The sequence below is a fragment of the Lipotes vexillifer genome, unplaced genomic scaffold (genome assembly GCF_000442215.2).
Source record: "Lipotes vexillifer unplaced genomic scaffold, Lipotes_vexillifer_v1.1 scaffold196, whole genome shotgun sequence".
In the NCBI taxonomy this organism is placed as follows: domain Eukaryota; kingdom Metazoa; phylum Chordata; class Mammalia; order Artiodactyla; family Lipotidae; genus Lipotes; species Lipotes vexillifer.
The window spans coordinates 3,217,355-3,237,266 of NW_006775077.1; positions in this window are offsets into that span (position 1 = coordinate 3,217,355).

Here is a 19,912-nt window from a genome sequence, read left to right on the forward strand (position 1 = left end):
GCATTCCTGACAAAGGAGAATATACTCACTAAATTTAAATGGTACCCTTTTCCACAAGTATTTAGCCTGAAGCTAGGAACACAAATAGTGAAAATTTGATGTCCTGAGACCCATCCTCCCCTAAGCCTGACAGTGAAAAGTCCTGTTGTGTACGTGGCTCTGGGCATCCCCTGAGGTGTTTAACCTGTGTCCACGAGAAACCTGTCCTCAGCTTAAGGCTCTGTTCCACAGAGGAGTCACCCCCTTGTCACGTGCAGGTTCATTGCTCTTGTGAAGTGAACAATTCTGCCTTGTCTTATGATCGTTTATGGGTAGAGGAGGGTCTGGCTTGAGCCCCACAGAATTCAGCACTTTATGTTGTAGCTATTTCACGTACCACGATCTAGGCTAGCTAAGTCCAAGTTCCTAACGACCCACACAGCCATATTACAGTCGAGCTGTAATGACTGGTCTTCATGGTTTGGCTTGGTGCAGGCACTTCCGCCGTCAGGGATGCTGTGGGAACCATAGCTTCGCAGGAACACAGGGTGAGTGACATTTCTTAGCCCCGCAAGTCACCTCACTCCTTCAAACCTAGACATACTCTGCTAGAATGAACAGGTTGGGGCGAATTTGGTGTCGTGGTTCCCAGAATGAATGTTTGCCCTTTATAGTCAAGTCTTTCTGACTCACAGTAAATCTGTGTTGAGGGACCCTGTTGTATCTCTGCCCTCTGGCTTTCGTTGTTCCCAGCTTCTCACATCTGACAGTCACGCCTCTGTTGGTCTAAGCTCCAAACCCCAGTGATAGACAAGATTCCACAACCTGGGTGTCTAGCTCCAAATCAGAAAGAAATATATTCTGAGGGTATATATATTCCACTCTGCCGCTGGAAACACCCAGACCCCCCGACAGATAGATTGCAGAGGGAGGCGTGATGTCGAACTTCTTGCACAGAAAAGGGGGGAGAGTAATTCTGGTCCCAACTTGTCAAGAAACAGGATTTTTCCAAAACTAAGTCTGGGGCCAACTGTGAGCGTAATGAAATTATCACCTTGAGGCATCAACAACTGCGTAACAGTTTATAGTTTACACAGCTGTAGAGAAAACATAACCATTTATTCCTAAATTCAGTCTTTTAAAATTTCCCCCCAAAGTCTAATGGCATCATTTCCGTTGCTTAAAAAAAAAAAAATCCTTTCGCTTAACTCCTTCTCAGTTCCTCAACATGAATTCCATCTTATTCTGGTATTGTTGTTGTGGTAAATCTGATGTGGAGTGTGCCCAGGGTAGGCATGCATTGGTTAATAATCAAGATGTTCGTCTCTTGCATATACACAAAAAATCTTGCAACATTTTTACTAAATTCAGGTAGTCAGGCCCAGGGATTGGAGGTTGATGCCCAAGGCACTCTCAGACTGGCTCCTCTAAATATATTGTCACTGATTCATGGGTTATCTCTGCGAATAAAACTGATGATCTCAGTTTAACATGTTTTGTATTTTTATATGATTTTTAAATGTGCCCAAAGAATAAAATCCTAGTTCTGTTGAAAAGCTAACTCAGAACTTCTTTTTCTTCCACTCTCCCATTTAAACATGGATGTAGAATTACTGACGTTTAAAGATCAACCTCAGCATGTAAATGCATTTGTAATGACTATAATTTCTTGCTCTGGACTTTGACTTCCTCAGGATCTGAAAGTAGCATTTGCCGAAGGTTAATGCAGGAAATAGGGTTCCATATTTTGAATGCTGTAAGATACAGTCTAGGGTGATAAAAATTGGTCTGCTTTACGGAATTTAAATGAATTTCAATCTTAGTGCTTCATGACTGAAAATGAAGAAAATTACTTCCATGAGGGTTTAGAAACATGTTATGTTTGTCATCGTGAACCAGTGGCTCAATCCTATTCTAGGATTTTTATGGGAATGGTATTGGGCCAAATTCCTGGGGAATTAGGGAAACAGCTGTCTGAACATGATGCATAGTTTAATAGGAGGTCATTTCTTGGGCCCCTAGCACTCAATGGATGCTAAAGAAACACAGTAAAATACAATAAACCCAGTGTTACAACCTGGGACTTCCAAAGGGAACTCCATCACAGTTCAGAAGCTTGGGAAACAGCCTGAATGTCCAAGGGCCTGCTTTGTCTCTCGATATTCATACAAACTTAGGCAACTTATTTAACTTACTGGAACCCAATCTCACCACCTGTGAACAGCTCATCTTTATGCTTGTTTGTTGTGATTTTTTCCCAGAGACAGAATTTCTTAATTTTTATGGAGTAAAGCACATCATGTTTTTTCTTTATATTAATGTTTGTTTTAGGTCTTATTTAAGAACTCCTTCCCTGGGTAGAGGTCATGATGAGGAGATCCTCATATATTATCGTCTAAAAGATTTAATGTTTCATTTTTCATGTAAGATCTATACTCAATCCACAGTTAATTTCTGTGTAAGTTGTGAAACAATCCAATTTAAGTTTTACGTATGCACCTGCAACTATTCCAGCACCACTTATTGATCTGATGACGGTTTAGTCTGGATCTGTCTTTTAACCCTCTGTTCTGAAGTAAAACCTCAGCATCTATCAAAAATCACCAGATGTAACCACCTAGAGGGGTGGGATAGGGAGGGTGGGAGGGAGGGAGACGCAAGAGGGAGGAGATACGGGAACATATGTATGTATGTGTATAACTGATTCACTTTGTTATAAAGCAGAAACTAGCACACCATTGTAAAGCAATTATACTCCAATAAAGATGTTAAAAAAAAAAAAAAAATCACCAGATGCTGTTAGGGCTGATTCTGAGCTCTGAATTCCCTTTCAGGGCTACTTTCCAGCATGTATCAAAATCATGCTCTGTTAATAAATCTTGATATCCTGTATCCCACAATGGTTTGGGATATTGACTGAAGTTGTACTAAATGTACAGATCATTTTGGATTGATCTGATATCTTTAGAATATTGAGTAATCCAAGTCAAGAACATGGTATAATTGTATTTATATAGCTCTTTTTGAAGGTTTTACAATGAAACACTGTAGTTTTCTCTTTGGAGAGAGTTCATATATCTTGTTATTGTTAAATACTTGATAATGTTGATACCATGAATACTTTTTAGGAGAAATAGACTCTACTTACAAGAAAGGGCACAAGGCAGTTGTAAAGTGGGCACTTGTAAAGTGTTGTGTAAAGCTTGATGAATCATCACCAGGTGGACACACTTGTACAATCACCATCAGTACCCAGAGGACCCTGTGCTTTCCTCCTGATCACTACCCAGTCCTCCCCAAGGCAGTCTTTATCCTAACACTGTATAGTAGCTTCTCCTGCTGATTTTTTAAAACTCTGTTAACATTCCATTGGTCTTTAGCCTCCTCTCCCATTACCACTACACTGCCTTAATTACTATATCATTCTAAGAATTGGATAACCAGTAAAGTAACCTTTCTAACCATATACTTCTTTTTTTACAAACTTTCATTTTTAAAGCATAGCAAAATTGAGTAGAAGGTACAGAGATTTCCCCCATGCTTCTTGCTCCCACGCATGCATGACCTCCCCGCTATCAGCATCTCTCGTTAGTGATACATTTGTTACAGTTGATGAACCTGTACTGACACATCATAGTTACTCAAAGTCCACAGCTTACATTAGGCTTCACTCTTGGTGCTATACATTCTATAGGTATGGACAATGTGTAATGACATATACCCTTTTTATGGTATCGTACAGAATATTTTCACTACCCTAAAAATCCTTTGTTCTCCCCAGTTCATCCCACTCCATCCCAAACCCCAGGCAACCACTGATCTCCATACTTGTCATTTCCAGCCAGAATCAGAGAGTATTGTAACCTTTTCGGATCGGCTTATTTCACTTAGAAAATATGCATTTAAATGTTGTACTTCTTTTAAAATATTGTTTTGGCTATTATGCCACTTTGTATTTCCAGATAAATTTCAAAACCAGTTTGTCAGTTTACACACACACACACACACACACACACACACACACACACACATACTCGTGCACGATACCTGGTTAGAATTTTTATTGGGATAGTATTAAATATATAGAACAACTTGGGGAAAGTTGCTATATTTAAAATATTGAGTCTTTTAGTGTTGTCCCTTTATTCATTTACATGTTCTTTAATTTTTTCCATAATGTGTTTACATTTCTTTGTGGAGGTGTTGCACATTTTAGAACTATCTTGGCTTTCCAGTTCTTCTTGAATTAGCTTTGGTAAATTGCATTTTACTAGAAATTGGCCAATTTCATCTAAATTTGAATATTCATTGGCACACATTTATTCAAACATCCTTTTAAAATCTTTTCAGTGTGTTTAGTTTTCATTAACATTCCTCTCTTCATTTACAATATTATTTGAAACTACATTTTTTTCTTGATCATTACCATTAAAAGTTTATCAGTTTATTGGAGTCTTCAAAGGGGCCAAGTTTGCTTTTGTTGTTCATCTCTCTTGCATATTGGTTTATAGGTTATATTTGTATCTTTATTATTTTCCTTTCTCCACTTTCTTTGAACGTACTTTGCCATCCTTTATGAAAGAATTCTCCTTAGCCCATTGATTTTCAGCTTGTCTGGGATGTCTGCTGGGATGAAATTTCCCAGTTTTTATTTGCTTGAATATATGTTTATTCCTCCTTTATTCTTCCTTCATATTTTCATTAGTTATAGGATGGTAGGGTGATATATTTCCTAATATCTCTTACATCTCTCTCACACACATGACACACAGACACACACAAAGACGTACGTATGTATATAGTAGTAGTAACTTTCTGGAAGGTGATCTCAGGTTTTTAGGAGAGCAGTTGCTCAAGAAGAGTGACTTAATTGAAACCTGGACTGTGACCTTGACCTCGGCACCAAGGGCAGATGATGTTCATACCTGGCGCCATCACACAGCAGATAAGACTGTTGGGAACTGTAGAAAATAGGCACATTTGCTTTATTCTTCCTTCACTGACGTTCCCTCCCCCTCCTCCTTCTGTTCCTCCTGTATTTCCTTTTCTTCTTGTTTTCACTCTTACCCCATTTTCCTCCAGATTATCAGAAGGTTAATTTTGTGCCTAGAAAGTTATGTGGATCCCGACCAAATACCTATTGTGTTAGTTTCCTGGATTTTTAGTGCCCCAAGGGCCCCCTAGCCAAGTTCCCACATATATTTTTGTATGATTTATCGGCCACATCAAACTTCAGCACTAGGTATGCACTTTTCTCAAAAACAAACTCACGAGAAATGGCATGGCATGTAAAAATAGTTTGGGGATATGACTGCCAAGGCTAGTGATAGGAGCCAACACAGCAGCAGCTGGGACTGGAAGCAGAATGAATTGTTGCATAGGAACATTTCCTAACTTAGAGAGTACTGCAGGGTTGGCTTGGTTTTCAGGGGCAAGCAGAGCAACCTGAAGGCTCTGAATCAAAAGGCACGGGATGCGGAGCCAGACATCCAGGGACTGAGAGGTGAGACATGTGTTATCACACTTACGGCCCACAGACACCTCAGTCATGTCAATTACAGCAGTTGCTCCTTCCCTCTTTCCAACACGGGGAAAACGATGTTTCTCTCTACTTGCATCTTCCAGCATCTTTTCTGAAACCTAATTTCTCCTTCACTTCCAATCTAACTTTTTATCACTCCAGATGAAAAAAAAAAGATATTAGTAATTTAAAGGCAGAGAATAATTTTCTAGATGAGGTGACTTGAAAAAGTGAAAGAGGAATTTCACAACTCTGCATATCTGATCCATGAAAAAAGAAAGCTTTGATGGGGTTCTATCTAATCTTTGTGGATTTGCTTTACTCACCACTCTTGTTTGAAGTGAAACAATGTAATATTGTATCAGAGAAAATTCCTGAACCGTAATACTCTGCTTAGTGCTGTATAATATCTTAGATATTGGTGTCCAAAATAATTAAGCACTACCATGTGGTTGGGATCTACTCTCCATACTATTGTGAGACAAACCCTTTAAGCGATATGGTATAAGTTATGTTGAGTAGCAAAAATAATTCTAGAAGTTCTGTCTAATCTCACTCAATATTACAACTTATTTACCTTTATATATTTGGACAAATGATCTCCTTAATTATCTCCTATAATTGCGCATCAAAATAAGCAATGCTCTTTCAAAAGTGATCACCTTAGGAGCCTATATCTTCCTCTGGAGGTGTTTCAGTTCAGAACATGACACGTAGGTGACCTTCTGGGATGACCCTGAGAACATCAGCACATTCTTTCCAATATTCATAAAGACAGTAAATTTTCATCATCAGAGAGTGAATTTGAAGTCTGGAAAGACTCAAGAGAAATAACAATAAAACGAACTCCACTGAATAATAAGAACAATCAAGACAAACATTATAGTTTTTGATTAGTAAAGCTGAGCAAGTAAAAGTAATGAAATTGATATTTTTATTATGTGATTTGTATCCTGTTCCACAAAGAAATTTTTCTAAATGAATTTTTACATTGTAAATGGATTTTTATATTTGAATGACTATAGCATCCACAATGAGCATTCTCAAGAAGAAAAAATGTCTCACATGGTCTTATACTGTGCGTTCTACTCTGCACTGGGAGACTGAAGCAAGATCTGCAGAGTTAAGAAGGGCCTTATGTGTGAGTCATGTGAAATGCACTTTTGCAAGTGTGGTCCTGTGTGTGGTTCTTTCGTGATGGTCACAATTTCAGCTGAACCCTACACAGCCCGTTTGTCAGTACCTCGGACAGCAACAAGATCTCACCCTTTTAGCAGAGAATTTCTTCTCTAACCTTCAGAGCGTCTTTTGAGCATACAAGAAATAAAATCTCTCACGCTGAGAAAAGACATTAAAAATTACTTCTAAAATTCCTTTAGATATGTGATTTATTGTTTGTTTGTTTGTTTGTTTTTTTGCGGTACGCGGGCCTCTCACTGTTGTGGCCTCTCCCGTTGCGGAGCACAGGCTCCGGACGCGCAGGCCCAGCGGCCATGGCTCGCGGGCCCAGCCGCTCGGCGGCATGTGGGATCCTCCCGGACCGGGGCGCGAACCCGCGTCCCCTGCATCGGCAGGCGGACTCTCAACCACTGCGCCACCAGGGAAGCCCTATGTGATTGTTTTTAATAAAACCAACAGGAGCCCTTCAGGGATGCCCACACAGTTTGAACTCAAATCAAAGGCAGATCATTATCAAGTAACTTTGGTTCTAAGGACATTACAGTTAATATAGGAATACCCACAAGGGTCTCCAGAATTAACAGGTGAAGACTCTCAGAAAATAAATGTCCTAATTTTGAAGACTAAACATAGCACAGAAATTTATTAAGAGAATTTGTTTAGAAAATGCTCTTTTCAGAAAAAAAATAAGTTGTGCACTTTCAGGAGAATTGAAAAGTTTATATTGTGTAGTGATTAGATGTAGATAAAGCAATTCACTTTCCCTGTGTTGTTTGGAATACAGTTTGCTATAAAAGATAATCCCACGTTTATAATCTGGACACATCTTATTATTAGACTTCACTAGGTTTTTATAAAATGCACTGGACATTTGGTAACTATCTCCTCCTCCTCTTAAGCCCTTTAATGCTTCTCAGTCCCTGCCCCAGAGTGACCTTTGTAGGGAGGTTGGCTGGCTGCCATTGAGTGGGCATTAAAGTCGGAGCACAAAAATTACAGCACCAAGAGACGTGTGTGTCCTACAGACTTACCCAAAATGGAATCTCTTAAATCTGTTTCCCCCAGTTGCCTCTGGGATCCGATTCGAAATCAATATTTTGTGCTTCAAGCAGATAGAAAGACAAAAGACAAAATTAATTCTACTAATTTTTTAATGAAATGGGAATTTTTAATTGATGTTACTATAAGCAAACTATACACATACATGCATACACATCCTTTACAAGTTAATTTTGGAAGAGAACACCCACACAGGGGAACTTGTCATGTTCTACCTCGCATACCTTGGGGAGCATAAAGTATAAATAAAATGCATGATCGTTATTATGTTAAGGCATGATATGTTACTATTACGTTATATAGACTAAGAGATTACCAAAACTACTGATTCATGTAAATAATTTCTGTTGGTTTCTTACTTCACAGGGTAAAAATAAAGGTCTGAATAAAAGATTCTCATACCCACACACTTAATTAGTATACTTTGTTACTCCTCAAGGTTCTTACAAAGTGGAAGTGTATATTTTTGAAGAAACATTTAGTTCTTAACAAATAAAATTCTTTTATTTTTGCTATGCTAAATATAGCATATTGCAAATGGGTTTACTAATCCTTTTAAACTTCAATACCTGGAGAAGCATTTAGATTCAGAATGTGAAGTGCCAATCACTCAGAAAGAACACATATTTCTCTATGGAATTGCCTCAAGAATAAAAGAAAAATTCTTTTATTATTTCATAAATTATTTGCAGTGCAGAAAGCAACAGGAGAGCAGAAGTCTCTCTGGGGCTGGGTCCAGGGCGTCAAACAAATTTTCCTTGCTGATGTGGGCTGGTGGGATGCCCTGAGAGAGCCGAGTCCCAAGGGTGCAGGCGTCTCAATCCAGGAGGTCAAAGCAGAGAACAGAGGAAGTGCTTTCTGAATTTGAGCAAAAATTTTTTGTGCCACTTTCCCACATTGTTCTTAAATTTTCCCTCTCTTGAAAAATAGATTATCTATTGTTTAACTCTCTCACTGCACAGGTACTAGGGCTAGAATGATGGAAGACAGAGCCTTGGACCTCTGCTTTTATGGAGCTTATGGGTATGTGTGAGGGGGTTTCAGACTATTGGGAATCAGTATAAAGTCTCTGTCCTGGGGGAGGAGCCTCATGTTGTGAGAACACAGGGGAGAGGCCCCCAACCTAGCCTGGTCTTTGTGTAGGAGGACTTGGGACCAAGTTCACCTTCTTAGAGGAAGTTATCAAGCAGGTACATACTTTAGCCCAGTAAAAAAGAAAAGAGAGGAAGAGTGTCCCAAGCAGAGGGAACAGCAAGCCCAGAAGGCTGGAAACAAGAGAATGGGTTTTTGAGAAACAGAATGAACTTCAGTATGGCTGGAGCCTATTGGGTTTGGTGGCTGAGCAGTCTGGGGACAGGGGCTGGGGAATGGAGGAAATGGTAAGAAAACAGAACGCAGAGGCTGGTGAGGCTACATCTGAAGGGCTTTTGTAAGATGAGGAAAGAAATGTACAGTTACTCTAAGAGAGGTGGGTAGCTTGAAGGATTTTAAGCAGGAGAGTGACACAGTTAGAATTGAATTTTCAAAGCTTCCTTTCATTCTCTCTATGCAGTCCTTGTAATGTTTGAAGACGGCTAACATGCTCTATTCCCATTTCCTTCATTCTTCAAGTGGGGAAGTTTCCAGAACTTTCAACGAGATAACCTTCTCCTGAGCAAATCTGTTTTTCTAATGTTCCTCTTAAAAAATAAGGAATCTGAAGCAGAATAGAATGATCCAGATGGGATATATAAACAGCATATAGCATAGGCACATTGTTTATTCATTTTGAGCTTATAGTAAACTAAAGCAAAATAGACACTTTTTTCCCCTAACTAAAATTGATGTTTAGTCAAGTCTCACCCATCTTGTGTAAGTAAGAGTTTATGTATTCCTGTCAAATGTCATGTTAATGGTTTCCGTCCATCATTCATGTCTATCAAGATTGTTCTGAATCTTGCTTATGTCATTTGAGGCACTGGCCATCTATCTTAGCCTGTGTCAGCTGCAGATTTAATAAGGATAATTCCTGTATCTTCATCCAACTAGCAACTTCTCTCTGGAGTTTCCTCTCCTGGTTGATAAGAATGATATTTTGTACCTTTTTTGTTTATTCAGCCAGAGAGAAATCCACTGAAGTACCTTCCAAACCACATCTTGTAAGATTCAAAATAATATCACAAAGAACGTGGCAAAAATGTCTTGATGAAATCAATTCATATGATCTCTTTGATATTTTCCCTGTCTTCTAGTGTAGTAAGCCACTTAAAAGTGGTTAGTAAGCATCTTTTTACCTTTATAACAATCAATTAAAAAGAACTTGTAAAACTTGGCCAGGTGTCAGCATCCATCTTCCTGACCTGTAGTTTCTGGGTTGCATGACTTCTCCCCATCCGGAATCATCCATCTGCCATCTCCAGGGTCTGTCAGCTCTTCTGTCCTCTATGATTTTCTGAGAATTACCAAAGGGTTGAGGTCCCTTGATGGCACTTTTCACACCGGATTTTAATGGACAGGTAACTTCTCTCTACCCAGACCCTCCCCTGTCTTCCAGCAGTGATTCCCCCATTGGTACAATGAAGACAACAATACCTAACCTTGGGGCGGTTGTGAGAACTGCATGAGTTCACACATGCATGTGCTGGTTTCTTATTAGAACAGTGTCTGGCTCACAGCAAGTGCTCAGTGATGGTAAGCGTTACCTATGAATGAATTTGCAGATAGTCGCTCTCTGTTTATTAACATTTGGCTAAATTCTCTGAGACCTCAGGCTAGTCTTATTACCTCTTTGAAAATAAAATTCTAGTCTGTGATATGAGGGTGACAATTATCTCTGCTGTTTACCTCACAGACGATCAGATACAACACTATGACTCTGGTGCCCACAGATATGGTTTAGGTACATATTGATGCTGGAATGACTGAGCCTGAACTTAGCCATATTTAAGCACAGTATAGCTTCAAGAGACAAATGCGGATAAACAGTAGACACCGTTTGGTTTAACTTATTCTTTTTAATAAAATCATTTCTGGTCATTCACCAACCAAGTCAGACATCTTGATGGTGTGTCAGTTTTGAGATAGTTATGAAATGGAACACATGGATTTTGCTTGCAATGACTATATTCATAAGTGGTTTTCCATTGTAATTCATGTAGTACAGTTGAATGAGCCAGTTGTTAAATTCTCAAAAATACACCCACTTGATAGATAGAAGTTGTATTTTAAAACATGTATACAATAAATAATAGGGGTGCTTTATCAAAGTAAATTTTATTAAACTAAAAATATGTTTTGCCATTTTCCCTTGTGTAGTTCTGCCAGAGTTGGTCCATGTAATAATTCTTTGGACTCTGTCCCAGTGGACAGGATACTCCCATACAAAGGAGATGATGAGAATGCAAAAGAGGGTCAGTGTGAAGTTTAGTTCAAAAATAAGTGTGTTTAATCAGAAGGGAACTCTTCCCATTCACGTTGTAAATAAACACAGGTGCGTGATGGGGTGGTGGGACAGGAAGCCTAAATATTTCTGAAAAACACTGCTTCTGCTCTATCTCTAACACCACTGACCTGGTTTTGGCTTAACTTAATTTGAGAGATTATTAAGTTAATACATTTTTTTTTTTTTTTTTGCGGTATGTGGGCCTCTCACTGTTGTGGCCTCTCCCATTGTGGAGCACAGGCTCCGGACGAGCAGGCTCAGCGGCCATGGCTCACGGGCCCAGCCGCTCCACGGCACGTGGGATCTTCCCAGACCGGGGCACGAACCCGTATCCCCTGCATCGGCAGGCGGACTCTCAACCACTGCGCCACCAGGGAAGCCCAAGTTAATACATTTTTATATGTATATATTATATATTTTATATGTATATATTATATATTAACAATTTAATATATGCAATACATTTAATTGCAATACAATTAAATATATTGCATATAAAAGGCAGGCACACAGTTGTGGCTCCATCTCTGATAGGTTTTAGGGCTTATTGCTTCTAAGACCTCCCTCTGGCTAGTACAGCCAGAAAGGGAGAGATAAACAGACGAGCCAAGATGCACAAAAGAGGGAAAACAGACACCCTAATAGGTCAGTTCCTAGGTTATTATAATAGGAGATTTGAAATTGAAAAGAACCCTCATTGAATCCTGCCTCTTCAGTCCAGGAATGAAGTCTAGGAGTTGGAACAGAGAAATCAGAGAGGGTCTTTGTACAGAAGCTTGAGAAAATTGAAGCTAGCATTGCGATCAAAAGTTTCTGCCTGGGCAGCCTGGCCCTGTGCAGGGCATTGCACTGCCAGATGTTGATTAGTCTTGGGTAAGCGTTATTGACTTCATTCCATTTCTGGCTTGCTTATCGGCCATATCTTAGCCGGGGCTGGGAGGAGTGGAAGTTCTGTCGCGGCTCTGATGCCGTCTGTGCAGATGTTTAGAGGCATCAGTTAGTAGCAATCAAGTAGCCTCTTCTTAGTTAACCTCTAGTTTCCTGGCTGCGTTCCAGCTCCAAACTGCTGCCAGTTGTGTAAAACACTGGAGGGATGCGGAATTCTTTCTGCCAGATATTTCGTTTATTCATTTTTGTTTGTTTGCTTGTTTAGAAATAAATGTCTGAAGTTGGAGCCACTTCAGAAAGAGGAAGTTGGTTGGGGTGTGTGTGTGTGGTGTGTGTGTGTGGTGTCCTGTTAAAAAAAAAAAAAAGCTACTGATAACCAGAAGAGAGTATTCTAAACAGATTTTTTAAGGAGGGCATGTAGCTGACATTTGTTTGCTTACCCCAAATTCATTCCACATTCTTCCTTGCAAACAGATTGCTGCCTTTGTCTGGTAATTCACGTTCCTCTATAACGCAGGACATGTATAATAATATTTAAAAGGAAAAAGGAAGAGAAAACAAGGTAACACCTCAACCCTCTGGGTGAAAAAGAGGAAAAAAGGATACCAAATCCCCCTCAAATTGATATAACGACATTTAGGTCTATAGTTGGCAAAATAATGGCCCCAAAGATGACCACATCCTGATCCCTGGAACCTGTGAATGTGTTACTTTACATAGCAAAGGGGAATTAAAGTTGCAGATGGAATTAAAATTGCTTATCAGTTAACCCTAAACTAGGAAGATTATCCTGCACTCTCCGGGTGGCCCCAATGTAATCAAGGCAATCCTTCACAGTGGAAGAGGGGCAGAAGAGTCAGAGGGATGAGATGCTAGACTCACCCCTCCACTGCTGGTCCTGGATGTGGAGGAGGGACCACAAGCCAAGAAATGCCGGTGGCCTCTGACACTGGAAACGTTCAGGAAAGGGAAACCAACGCTTCCCCTTTCCCTCCAGGAGGGAATGCTACCCGCCAACACCTCAATGTTGCTGATTTAGACTCTTAACAGAGCTGCGAGATCAATGTGGGCTGTCTTAAGCCACTGCGTCTGTGGTGACTGCCACAGTTGCTCCCTCCTGACACACTCACTCAGCGTGTCCTCAAGGAGGAGCTTTCTTTCCCTCCCCAAATGTACCTCGCGGTTCCCACCGGAAAGCCTGTGCTTAGCTGCTTCTTGCACGCATCAGCCCCTTTCTCCATTTTCCAGTCTCTGTTTCGCCACGTTACCTGGAGTATTGCCCTTTCTCCAACCCTTTACTTGGGCTTTCTCTGTCCTGCTCTTTTCTTCACGGCATGCATTGAAAATTTAAAATTAGGTATTATTATTTTCTTGTTTTCCATCTATTTTCACCACTAGACTGAGAGATTTGTGAGGCCAGGAACTGTATCTCCTTCGTTTTCTGATGTACCCCCAGGGCCAGCACAGCACTGGGTCCATAGCTGTGCACAATGTCTACGTTAATTTTTAAAAATCAATGTATTAATTTTCTTTTTGAGCTACTGATTTTATGATATTTACCTATCTGCAATTTTGTGCTTAATTATTGTAACGTTAAAAATAACATTATTTAACACTCAACATATATAACATTTAGAACACCCCTCAATTCTAATTTTTAAAATTTTCTTTGCTATTCTTAACAGGTGTGCTTTTTTCTTATCAGCTTGATAATCATTCTGTTACATTCTCCAAAACTCATACTGAGATTTTGATTGGTATTAAAGTTAATGTATAAATTAATTTTTGGAAGACTCTTTATCCTTCCACTATGCTGCCTTCTCATTAAGTGTCACAGTATGGTTCTCCTTCTGTTGAAATATTCTTTTAACCTCTCAGAAAAGTTTTATATTTTTAAGTAAAGCTTCCTAGTTCCTAATTTATTTTTTGTTAGCTTGTTCGGAGGTATTATATTTTATAGGTTGCTATTATAGATTGATTATTTTACTGTTATATTTTCTTTTTTTTCTTATTTATAAATTATTGTATTTATTTTTGGCTGCATTGGTTCTTCGTTGCTGCGCACGGGCTTTCTCTAGTTTTGGCGAGTGGGGGCTACTCTTCGTTGCGGTGCATGGGCTTCTCATTGCGGTGGCTTCTCTTGTTGCAGAGCGCGGGCTCTAGGCACGCGAGCTTCAGTAGTTGTGGCACGTGGGCTCAGTAGTTGTGGCGCACAGGCTTAGTTGCTCCGCGGCATGTGGGATCTTCCCGGACCAGGGCTCGAACCCGTGTCCCCTGCATTGGCAGGCAGATTCTTAACCACTGCGCCACCAGGGAAGCCCCTACTGTTATACTTTCTAACTGTTGACTGCTGATATATTAAAAAGGATTTTGGTCTATTTTGTTTCAGCTGCATAAGTGAACTTCCAAAAAATATATTCTAAGCGTTTATTTTTTTAATAGATTCTATAGCATTGTTGGGAGGATTAAATAACATACACAGTATATTTTACAGATTGTAAGCTCTCAGTAAATACTTATTTTTCTTCCTCTCTTTGTCCTCTTTCTCTTCATGCTTGCTATGGCACATAATCAATTTCCATATGTATAAAGGCCATTTTGTTCTCTGCTTTCCAGTAGTTATAGTTCTTATTTTGTTTCACGGGTTGTTATATTAGTTAGAACTTCAAAAATGAGTATTAATTAATTAATTAACCGACTGTCAATTTATTACCAGCTAATCAACTATTAAAGCTAATAATTAATTATTAACTATTAATAGCTGTTAATAATAGTTTAAGAAAACATCTTATATTTCCTGATTTCCCAAGAGATTTTTAACTTTATCATATTTTTAACTTTATCATATTTTTCTAAGTCTCTTATTGAATCTTTTCATATGATTCATTACATTTATGTATTTCCTAATATTCTATTGTCCTTCAATTTCTACTTGGTCACAGGGTAAATTTTTAATATGTTACATTGATTTAGGTTGGAAGTATTTTATTTTATTTTTTATTTACTTATATTTTTTGCGGTACACGGGCCTCTCACTGCTGTGGCCTACTCCCGTTGCGGAGCACAGGCTCCGGACGCGCAGGCCCAGCGGCCATGGCTCGCGGGCCCAGCCGCTCAGCGGCATGTGGGATCTTCCTGGACCGGAGCACGAACCCACGTCCCCTGCATCGGCAGGCGGACTCTCAACCACTGCACCACCAGGGAAGCCCGGAAGTATTTTGAGTTTTTTGCTTCTATTATATAAGTAAAAGGGAACTACAGTCAAATTCTCTTATCAATTGTAGGTTTTCATGTTAGAGTAATGTGGGCTTTATAAGATGAATGGAGAGGCTTTTTATCTCTTTCAGTGCTCTGAAACCAATCTCTGTCTTTCTCCTACACTTCAGTAAATGACACAGTGTTTTATCCAGTTATTCAAGCAACTTAAGAGTTACCTAGTTCATTGAATCTAAGATAGCATTACTCTTAAACTATACCTTTAGTTTATGTACCAGTAAGAAAGAAGAAAATGCTGCTGTGACTAAAAGAAGTTTTGCCACTTGTAATTTTTCTTTTATAACTTATTAAAATCTATGTAGAGTCCCTTAAGATACAGCTTTTAACATCGTATATTAGCTTTTTGTATAGATAAAAATAAAAGCATAAGTAAAATACACATAGGGCGTTCCCGAATTTTTTTCACTTTCGGAGTTCCGCTCCTCTGGGTCGTCCAGACCCCTCATCATCTGTGCCCATGACACCATCATCAGCTGGGCAGACCAGTGATGCCCCTCTGTGACCTCAGGATGTCTCCTCCCAGCTGCTGAAATCATTCCGCGAGCGGAGCTTCGCACTCACGAGCAATGGCAACCACTTACCGACGGTCTCTGTGATGTAAGCCGTGATTTCAGGTGCATCCCAAATTCAGGTGTCTTCGTATGAATGAAATACGGGACCTGATGCTCTTCCTCACCCTCCACGTCCAAACTATTAGCAAGTGGTTATAATTCTATCTCAGATGATTTATATCTTGTATTTATTAAATCTACTCATTTCTGTCGATTCCCACTGGCACACCCTTGGTCTAGGTGACCGTAAACTTTCATCTGGATGATGAAAACCCTCTAAGTGGTCTCACTAAGCAGTCTCCCCCCTTGGCCCCCTAAAATTTCATTCCCACAGGGTAGCAAGTTTTCTTAAAGTCCTTATGGTGTCCTCAAGTCACTGCATCTCTGGCTGTCCCCTAAGTGCCGTAGTTTAGTTCCTTAGACATGCCAAGCTTTTGCCAACGCTCGTATACGCTTTTCCTTACATTCTGGACAGCTCATGCATGTCCTCGTCCTCTGTGTGTCAGCATAAACAGCATTCCTTCAGTGACATCTTCCTGATGTCTAACTTTCATGGCCCTGCTCTTGTTATGGTCCGTTTCCAAGAGTCTCAAGAATCATTGGTGGGAAGTATTTTCTCAGCCTGTGTGTCCGAGGGTCTCTTTCTATTGTCTTATCTCGTGAATGTCATCTGGGCTGTTGGAAGTTCTCTCCACGCTCATCCTCTAGATGCTGTGTCTCTGCCTGATGAGGGAAGGCTCATCCCAGCCCCGTCACCTGGTCCCTGACTGTCAATATTGTGGAACACAGAAATAATTTCAGTCCCCAACACACCTTTGCCAGGATGTCCTTGACCAGTTTAATTACCTCCCTCTTCCCCGGCCTTTGTAGAGAAACTCCTTGTCCCCAGCTCCTGGACGGCATTTCTCTTTGTGACGTAACCTGAGTCCCAGCCAGGCCACAGCTTATTTGACCAGGCTGCTCAGTGACTAAACAAATGATCTTCTCGAAAAAGTTCAAATAAGAGAGAGGGAAGAGAGTTGTCCCGTGGTAGGAATTTGAACTGAAAAGTTACCGGGAGACAGGACCAGCCGAGAAAGCACAAACGGGTAGTGGACACCAGGGCAGCGGGGGAGAGAGGGGAGGTCTGCAGGGGAGACATACTGAGAACACGTATCACTGACGAGGAGGCTGGGGAGACAGACAGACAGACAGACACACTAAGAAACTAAGAGGCGCTGCCCTGGTCAGGACATTAATCCTCGTTTTCATTAGGAACCTCAGCAACTCCTTTCCGTTCTGTTCTGAATAACACACATGGCACGTGCGTGTCCGTGTGTGTGGGCATGTGTCTGCACGCATGACCTCCTGTGTCCTAAATAGCCCATGCTGCACATGCGTGTACACATGTGTGCAAGCATGTGTCTGCGCGCATAAGCCCCCCTTTGCTAGCTCCTGAACTTCATGCTCTTGGGATCCAAGCCTCCTTTAATGCTCTCCTTCTTTGAGCTGAACCGGGGCTTCTTGGGGTCAGTGAGGACAGAGCGTGCCCCCTCCGGCCTGTTTAGCAGGGTCCTCAGCCAGGGGCCTGCAAGGCCCTGTGAGAACGAGCTCAGGGGGTGAAATCTCCTTGCCCTTCACGACGGAAGAGCCTCCTTTGATGTCCCAGAGCCCCCTGGTTCCTGCCCCCTGCCCACCCGCTTCACGTGGAGAGACCACAGCTCGGAATCCAGTGCCTCATGGCCCAGCCCTGCCCCAGGGTGTCCTGGTGACGTGAGCGGCCTGTGACTCTGAGTTGACTAGAAAGGTAGGGGTGGGGGTGGGGGGCAACGCCTTACATGCCTAAGAAGCAGGCCCCTCAGGACGGGCTGCCTGACCGCGGGCAGCCCTGGACTCTGAGCTGGGGCGGGTATCCGGGCAGGGCATGAGGGGTGAACCCGAGGGTGGACACCATCCCCTTCTGTCCTCCCAGCAGGCAGGGCTCATATCCCTGGTGGGAAGGAGAAGTTTGTCACTGATTTTATTCTTTCCTTCATCCGTTTTGATTCTTTTTGTATTTAGTCCAAATTCCTCTGATTCTGAAAACAGACTAAGTCAGCTTAACTGCTGGTTTTGTTTTTGTTTGTTCATTTCGTGAATGGGCTTTCATTTTCATCTTTAGATGTGTCTTCCTTGGTACATCAGAGGCCTGTTGGAGGAGCTGCACCAGGGCTGCCGAAGTGCTATCAGGGCGGACCTAGACCTTAAGTTATCCAGAACGTACCCTGTTCCTTATACAATCTGGTGACTCTGTATTCTCCAGAACCCACGTGAAACAAAGGAAGCAGCTCACAATTCCGTGTCTGCTCCTTTCACAAATCTGGAGCCATTCTGAAAGTATGTACACATCTTAAAATAGGTTTCATTTACTTAGAAAAAAAATCAAATGCTATTTTAATGTAAAGAGTTTCCTTTTTCTTCTTGTTTCATAAAAACCCAACACAATTCATTTGGTAATGTAAATTCTCCTTTTTGTTTTAAGAAATTATGGAGGATATCTCAAGTTCCAAAACCTTTTATAGTGTCAGAGCAAACACTGCACCAGACATAGTGAGACACATAAGGAAGACTTTACTCATGGCTATTGCAAGAGAGAGGAGGGGCAGAACTCAGCCTGAGCTCCAGGGACACATGGGCTGGGCAGTTTTTAAGAGCTGGGATGGTGGAGTCCTGGGCCACCGTGTTTGCTAGTTTGCCTTCCACAGAGAAAAAGTGAACTTTCTCATATCTTCAGGCAGAAGGTGGTCTTACACCTTGGAGGAAGGCCCCTCTGAGAGATGGGGAACCTCTTCCTTAAAGATCGCGTTTAAAGGGGGTGGCTCCCAGGTCCTAGAGAAAGATAGTCTTCGGTTGTAAAACCGACAAGAGGCTTTTAAAATATATATAGGGGCTTCCCTGGTGGCGCAGTGGTTGAGAGTCCGCCTGCCGATGCAGGGGACACGGGTTCGTGCCCCGGTCCGGGGGGATCCCACGTGCCGCGGAGCGGCTGGGCCCGCGAGCCACGGCCGCTGAGCCTGCGCGTCCGGAGCCTGTGCTCCGCAACGGGAGAGGCCACAGCGGTGAGAGGCCCGCGTACCACACACACAAAAATAAATAAATAAAATATATATAAAAGGTGTTTTTTACAAATTAAATTTACAATTGTAAATTTACATTTACAATCACAAGGTGTTCTACAGTAAACGCTGTAAGGGAAGAGAGGGCAGGGCCAAGCATCAGGAAGAAGCCTGTCTAAAGTCTCGTCAAGGCGAGGGGATACCAAGGCCTCTTGGTCACTAGAAGTCATCAAGTAAAAGGGCAGACAGAGGACAACGAATTTCCCTATTCGGGGCCGTGTGCATGTGCGTGCGTGTTTTCCATTCGCACCAGGAAAGCTAAACTGAGTTTTAGGCTCATAGGCCTACGAGGAGAATCGTGGCCCCAGGTAGAGCTCGGCACCCCCGGGCGCGCTAGAATTCTCCCTGGGCCTCTATCCTGGGGCGGATCTTGTTCGCAGCACCAGTTGCCTACGCTTCCAGCATCCTTTCGGGCTGAAGACACGAGCGCCGGGACATGACAGAGATGCTTTGGAGCAGGCGATCCTTGTCTGGATCAGCGGTGGCCCTGGGCTCTTGCACAGGCCGTGGAGAGGACGCTGGCCTCGGGAGGACAGCGGCAGTCTGTGCCCCGGGACTGCTGCTTTGCGATCCGCCAGCTCAGAGCTTGGGGCCCCTCCCAGTGGGAGTGGAGAAATCTCCCTGTGTAACCTCTGGAGGTGGAAGGGAGACCTTTGTGGCGGTGACTCTTAGGAAAAAGGCCACCCGGAAATGATTTGACGTGAAATCCACGGGGCTTAGTGGGCCAGTCATAATTAAGAAGGACTTTTACTCCCTTTCTCTGTTTTCCCATACTATCTTGAGTGTCTTTCTGAGAATAGACCTTCTTTGTAATAAAATCTGGCAGAGGGTATGACAGCCGTTGGGAAGGGAGGTTGGCAGTGACGAGGGTCTCTTCATCCTAAAGCCGCTTTCCGTGGGGCAG